Source organism: Gekko japonicus, unplaced genomic scaffold, assembly GCF_001447785.1.
Source record: "Gekko japonicus isolate JY-2015 unplaced genomic scaffold, Gekko_japonicus_V1.1 scaffold2011, whole genome shotgun sequence".
NCBI lineage: Eukaryota > Metazoa > Chordata > Lepidosauria > Squamata > Gekkonidae > Gekko > Gekko japonicus.
In genome coordinates this window covers 61,872-69,731 of record NW_015169843.1, presented here as the reverse complement: position 1 = coordinate 69,731, position 7,860 = coordinate 61,872, and positions in this window count along the sequence as shown.

The window sequence follows — 7,860 nt, the reverse complement described above, 5'->3', positions numbered from 1 at the left end:
TGTTTCCTCTTGACCCTCATGCTCCCTGACAGTGGCGGGGCTGCCATATTCAGAGTGGGACATATCTAACAAGTCTCCAAGAGTCTTCTCCATGTGCCTAACTGACTGCCTCTGCTTCTCCAGGTCTGCCACCTTGGCCTCAAGGGAGCAAACTCATTCCCTGAGAACCAGGAGCTCCTTGCACCGGGCACAAACTCAAGACTTCTGTCCAGTGGGCAGACGGTCATACATGTGACACTCGGTGCAAAACTGGGTACAGGTTTTGATGGATGCCAAGGACTGGAACCGGAATCTTTTTTCAGGAGGCTGAGATGAAACACAGAATGCAATTTCCTCAAGTTTTTAGGCAGATCCAGTTCCACAGCAACATCATTGATCACCCTTTTCACCGGAAACGGACCAATATACTTCCAGCCCAGTTTTTGACTAGGGCGTAGCAGCTGGATGTTTTTAGTAGACACATAAACTGAGTGTCCAGGCTGTAGAGCCCAACCCTCCACCCTTCTCTTATCAGCCTGATATTTGTATGCCTCCTTGACCGCATTCAAAGTCTTACACAGTAGAGGCCATGAGTCCCGCAATTGTTTACACCATAGCGCCGCATCCCCCTGCCCCAAGTCGACATTCCTTTCCAGAAACAGGATGGGTGGGCTATCATAACCATACAAAGCTTTGAAAGGGGACATGCCAATAGAGGAGTGACACGTGTTGTTATAACAAAATTCGGTCAGGGGCAAGAGGTCGACCCAGTTGTCTTGTTGATAGTTTATAAAACAACGGATATACTGCTCCAAGGTCTGATTGACCTGTTCCATTTGTCCATCAGTCTCTGGGTGATAAGCGCTGCTCAGGCCCCTCTCCACCCCCATCAGTTTCATTAGCTCCCCCCAGAACCGAGACATGAATTGTGTCCCCCTGTCAGAGACCACCTTGGTGGGGAGCATGTGTAAACGCACCACGTCTCGGAGAAATGCTTTTGCTAGTGCCTTAGCCGTTGGCAGGGAGGCAAAGGGGATGAAATGTGCTTGCTTGGAGAACAAATCCACTACCACCCATATAACAGTCATCGCTTTACTCTGGGGAAGATCAGTAATAAAATCCATGGAGTAATAAAATCCTCCCAGGGCCGGCTTGGCGTAGGTAGTGGGTGCAACAGACCCGGGGGTTTCCCCGGTCTAGGCTTACTGATGGCACAGATCTGGCATGGCTTGACAAAGGAGGAGAGATCCTTACGCATCTGCGACCACCAAAACTGACGTTGCAATAGCTGAAGAGATTTAACGAAACCTGGGTGTCCCGACAGTTTGGAGCCGTGCACAGCTTGTAACACCTCTCCCCGGAGTGAAAGGGGAACAAATAGTTTATGTCCACGATACCAACAGCCATCAGTTCGTAGTTCAAAATCACCCTCTGCTTCAAGCATGGCTTTTCGGCCTCCGAGAAGGCGGAGGCGAACTTACTGTGCCAAGCTTTCTCCCCGCCCCTTCTGGCTGGGGAGCGTCACAGGGGGTTCTGCGTCACAGGGGGTGGAGTAGTGTGGCGTGCTTGGCTGCGTGTCATCACTGCCCCGCCCAGATGTGAAGGCGTGAACACCGAGTCCAAAACAACTTCCCGTTGGCTATCGTGTTGGGGTAGGTGGGACAGAGTGTCAGCCAGTGAGTTCGCTGAGCCGGGGAAATGATGGACGGTGAACTGGAATTTAGAAAAGAAATCAGCCCACCGGAGTTTCTTGGCATTAAGACACCAAGGTGTTTTGAGCGTTTCCAAGATCTTATGATCAGTCCACACTTCGAATGGGACTCGCGCCCCCTTCAGCCAATGTCTCAAGGTGGACAGGGCGAGCTTTACTGCCCCACCTCCTTTTCCTAAACAGACCAGTTATGCTCAGTGTCATTAAACTTCCTTGACACATATGCCAAAGGATGAAGCAACCCGTCCCCACCCTCCTGGAGGTTCCCCCCCCCATGGCAACATCCGATGCATCAGTTTGCACAATGAACTTTTTCGTTTCATCGGGGTGGGCGAGGACTGGCTCCGAGGTGAACAATGCTTTGAGGCATTTGAAAGCCTCCTGACACTCCTTACTCCATTGCAACGCCAAGCCTGGCTTCATAGCGTCTGGGCCCTTCCCCTTAGTCTTTAATAAATCTGTCAGGGGTAAGCTGACCTGGGCAAAATTGGTCGAAAAGTTTCTGTAAAAGTTCGTGAATCCGAGAAAGGATTGGAGCTGGCGTCTCTGTTGCCGTCTCATAGGTGGCGGTGGGGCAGCGTGCCTGCTGGTGCCGGCTTCCCTTTGACCGGCAGACGCGAGCGAGGTGACCCTGTTTCCCACAGGTGTGGCAAGTCGTGTCGTGGAATCGGCAAGATTTACGCTCGTGTGCCTCGCCACAACTGGCGCATGAGGAACGGCCTGTGGTCTTTCCAGTGGGTCCTGAGGCCACAGGACCTGGTGGCTTTCAGCACGAGGGCAGCCAGACGAGATGGACGTCCTCCTCCTCCGAGTTCTCGGGGCCTGAGTCAGGGAGCACGAGGTGAGATGCTGCCGGCGGACGGTCGCCGTAGGAGGCCTCGTGGGTGATGGCGAGTTGTAGGGCCACATCGATTTTGATGTCGGCGGTGCCTATCATCATCCTCCACAGCTTCAGGTCGCTGATGCCCCACGCAAATTGTGTCAAGAGGTTCTCCTTCACCTTGGTGAAGGCACAGTCCATAGCCAGCTGGCGCAGGGCCACCATGAAAGCCGCAGCCAACTTGCCCGGTTTCTGGATGCGGCCCTGGAACTCGACCCGCCTCGCGAGCGTGGTTGTCCGGGGCGTGAGGTAGCTCGTCAGGGTGTCGACGATCTCCTCGTACGAGCACTCAAGGATTGATCGGGGTGCAAGGAGGCTCTTTGAGAGGCGAACCGTGTTCACTCCACAGGAGCTGAGGAGGAGGGCTCGTCTTTTGCCTGGGTTGGTCACCTCATTGTAGACGAAGTGGCAAGTCAGTTGGTCGGTCCACGAGTCCCAAAGTTCGGGATGGGCTGGATCGAAGATATCCAAGTTCCCCCGAGCAGAGGCAATGGTGTAGCGTTAGTGGGGAGCGGTGTTCCTTGATGCGGTGCACTATGTGGTGCTGCTTGAAAGCGATGTGGGGTGCATTTGCTGGAACGATGCTCGGTGCTGGCTGGGATACAAGCCAGGCCTGGCTCAGCGGGATCCCACCTTCATCGCCACTATAAAGTACTGGGTTCGCCGCATGGAGGAGTCGGACAACGACATGCTTTTGCACACGTTTATTGTACTTCACTCCAACTAAGACTAACTCTATATCCACCCAGGATCCCCTATTCCCATTGGAGGGTTTGAATGTCCCGCCAAAGTGGCTATTGTTTGGGGCTAGGGGAAACCAGGTATGTTCAGAACTGTATGGGACTGACTACCCCTGCTGCCCAGACCTCCCGACCCCAGACTGCTCTCAGTCCAGCCCTGATGAGGACTTTAGGAGCAGGGGATCACGTTTCTTCCAACTTAAAAAAAAGCGCCTCGAACCAGAGCACTTTAAACCCCTCCCAGGCATCCGTCTGAATGCACCCTATGTGTGAGTCACTGGAACACTGTATTTAGAATTCTGATTCTGTTTCTGTAACCTTTTACTTTTGCTTCTTGCCTAATTTTAGCAAAGTTAAGAGTTTCATCAGTCATCCTTCAAGTCTTTTCATTTCTTTTGGCTACAGGAACAGTCTGCAATGGGACATGAAATAGTAATAAAACTATGCATGGGGCGGAGAAAGTACATTGAGGCTGCATTTACACACGGTTGGATCCTGGCATGCTATTGTACTGTGGCAATAATTGGCAATTGGACTGTCTTGTTCCCGCTGTTTTAAATGTAACAACAGCACAGTCCAGAAAGCGTACATGCACCCTGAGATATCTTTTTATTTATTTGCTTACTTCATTTACACCCTACTTTCCCCCCAATGGGGACCCAAAGTGGCTTGCATTGTTCTCCTGTTCACTATTCTATCCTCACAACATTAACCGTGTGAGGTAGGTTTGTTGCGCAGCGCGTCTGAAGCACTCTTTCAGCAATACCAGCCACCAGGACTTTTCCAGCCACTCCAGCACTCACCAGCATCCACTGCTGTGGAGGTCCTATATAGCACCACACTTTACACAGTCCAGTGGTACACTATATACAGGTTTATTCACAATATATACACTCCACCGACAAAGTGCTCTGCCATACATCACAACCACGAAGAGAGAATAGGGAGGTATAGCATGTCCACTTATATACATAGCATGTCCAATCAGCTTCATGCTGAGTCATAATTACTGACCTCATTTCTTATCTGGTCAGAACCGGTTAGGACTTGTTAGTTGCAGCTTGCCAGCTGTCACTTAGATCCTACTGATCTGAGTGCTGACTATTAACTACCAACACTCCCCCTTAAGATTCAGCATGCAAGATCATGTTCAGATTCTTCCTAAGGGTTAAGAACTTGGTTTCGTCTAAACTTATGCTCAGAGTGTGTGGCTGGCCGAAGGTTATCCAGCCAGCTTCCATGACAGAGTGGGGATCTGAATCTGGGACTCTCAGATCCTAATCTGATACTGTAACTACTACACCACACTGTCTTTTTCTCCCTCTCCCAAAATACCTCAGGGTCACCCTATGAAATGGATGGACAGTAGATCCCAAACAAATAGAGGTGCATATTCACAGTGCACAGATCATCCACAGATGTAGCAATGACCTATACAAGTTTGGATGGTTCCCAAAGGAAGGGAACATACCCATGGAGGAGAGGTCTACCCCTGGCTATACTGGCATGGGCCGTTACCTGGAAACTTCTGAAAAGTGTCTAGTTGGCAGGTGTACAGAACTAGATGCTGCACTAGATGGACTCGTGCTCTAATCCAGCAGAGCTCTTCTGATGTTCTAATGTTTCACCACAACTGCAAGCCAGTATGATGAAGAGATTAGATTGTCAGACCTTAGTCCCCACTCTGCCATGGAAGCTTAGTGGGTGACTTTGGGTCAGTCACTCTCAGCCTAACCTACCTATCAGGAGAACAAAGTTTGAATCCAGTGGCACCTTTAAGACCAACAAAATAAGATTCCTGTGGGTTAGCATATATTAGCCAAAGAAGATTTGTGCTCAATTACCTCTGGACCTAAATTCCTTATTATGTGTCTCTTATTCTGTCAAAAATAATTTCCCCAGCAATAATTCTATAGGACTATTGTGAAACACTGTCCTGTTCTTCTCTCTGTCTTTTTCTTTACTTCTGAGCTTGCTACAACACCTTTCTTATCCCTTAATTCCTTAATCTCACTCTCTGTTTACTCCAACATTATTTCACTCCCTGCAACTGCTAATTCTGCTCTAGCCAATTGTATAGAGAATTCACCCTCGGAAGATTTATGTCAGGATTCCCACTGTTTACCTCAACTCCCTCCTTTTTTACTAGAAAAATTACACCTGAAAGACGTGTGACAGATTTCACACCCTAATGCTGATTGGTCAGTTCTGGGGGTCTCTGAGGTTTGTGCTCTAGGCAATCGCCTAGTTGACCTAATGGTAGCACCAGCCCTGGCTGCAATTCACACATGCATCAGCTGCCAGACTTCAGCGACAGGTCTCAGCAGGTCTCCTACACAAAGGCTTCCCCCTGTCTTGGCAGGCTTCAGATGCTGACTTTCCCTTTCTTCTGAGACACACTCCTCCAATCTCTTCCTGTGCACCAGGCCTTGAAGGGAGACTTCTACCAGGCAGCAGAGGGAGGAGGAGAAAACCCAGCTGGATAAGCCGGTGGAAGTGGTGGCCTGCCATCCTGCTGCCTTCCTGGCATGAGGATCCCAGGCCTGACACTGGCTCTTGGCACACAGGCATCCTGTCTAGAAAGCCATCCATTTCACTGCTACTCTTTCTTCCAGTCCCTGAAGTCACAGTGGAGCGTTCTTCTAGGCATGTGCAGAGCATTCCTCACAGTCACTTTCCACACATCAGGGTAGGATAAACAGCTGCAATCAAACCATAGGTACAGATATAGCTATACTGTATTTATTCATTTAGTTTATTTATAACCCTCCTTTCCCACTGAGACTCAAGATGGATTGCAGAGTTCAGGAAGAGAAAAAAAAAAGTAATCATACATTATAGGACAGTGAATGAACGATGCGATGGAACTAGGAATATAAAACAGAATGCCAGTGCTACTGTACTAGACCGAGAAAGCAAAATTAAATTACAATGTAAACAGCCAGCTGCCCAGGCTGACATTGTGTGAGCAATACAGAGTGTGGGACAACAAAGGTACAGGCCACACAGGAACCCCCCTCCCCCGTGTGGACTTTCCCTTTCCAGACTGTTCTGTCTCAATACAGATCAATCGCATCATAAGAAGACTCTGGCAAGTACTTGGAAGGGAGACCTCCAAGGAATACCTGGGCCAGGACGCAGAGGCAGGCAATATCAAGCCACCTCTCTGAAACCTCCAAGCCCCACTAGGGGTCACCAGAAGTCACCATGACTTCCAGGTTCACAAGCACATACACACACACGCACACACACAAAAATACTAACCAAAAAAAGAAGAAAAGAAGAAAAAGAAGACCCTCCCGAACATTCTGTTGTGCATGTTTTGCGAAACAATAGGACTGTGCGAAACTTCCTGACTTGCCCAGGCAGGTCATTCCACAAGGCAGGGGCCACAACAGAGAATGCACCTGAGCGGGCGGCTGCCAGTCTCCCCAGATTGCAGGGAAGAACTTTCAAAAGGTTCTGTACAACAGAAGTGGGCATGCACATGTGCACATATTGTTTGCTATTGCTGTTGTCTGCATATCTATATTTGTACAGGTATGCAAACAATCTTAATTCACATAACATATACGGGACACAGAATTCAGCAGTGCTTGGCATAGGGTTGCCAGTCTCCAGGTGGGACCTGGGGATCCCCCAGAGTTACAGACGACAAAGATTAGTTCCCCTGGAGAAAGCGGATGATTTGGCGGGTAGACTGTATGGCATGGCACCCCACTGAGGTCCCTGCCCTCCCCAGGCTCCACTCCCAAATATCCAGGAGTTTCCCAAACTAGATCTGCCAACACTACCCCCTCATCCCCTGCCAGTGGCCTGGTTCGGGGGTGGCAAGGAACCGTATTTTGAGGCATCATTTTGTTTGGGGCCAGAGCAGGCCTCACAACCCCAGCCTCAGCCCAGAGGGCCCCATGAGGGCGGACGGAGACTCAGACAAGGTCATTTTCCTCCCTGTTTAAAGGCATGAAGTCACACCTGCAGGTTGGCTCTGGGAAAGGAAGCCTTCCTCACTGGCAGGAGATCTCAGGCAAAAGAGACTCCAGCTACCCCAGGTGACGTGAGAACGTCATCGTTATGGCTAAATGCCTCCCGGGCTCTCAGATGGTGCTGCTCACTTTTCTTTATGAGAAGGGGGGGCCGCTGGGAGGGAGGGAGATCTAACACGTTGAGGCAGGCAACATGAGATGCATTCCCCAGCAGAGGCCAGTGGGTCTGTTCTATCTGTTGGGAAAGAAACGGATGGGATTTACCTTTTTGCTGCTCACTTACTCTCTGCCAGGAAGCCTGCAAAGGAATCTTGAGTCAGTCACCCTCTTCATAGCCTGACCCGCCTTTCAGGATTGTTCTGAAGTAAAAACAGAAGACCAGAGGATGACATAAGCCTGCTTGACCTCCTTGAAGGAAGGGCCAGATAAAAATGGGGTCAGCACACTGAAATATAGATGCATAGAGTGATTAGCTCATGTTTATTAAGTGGTTTCAGCTCCAAAACTAAGACAAACTTGCAGGGTCAGAGTCCTGCTTATATTCATGAAACATCCCACACCCAA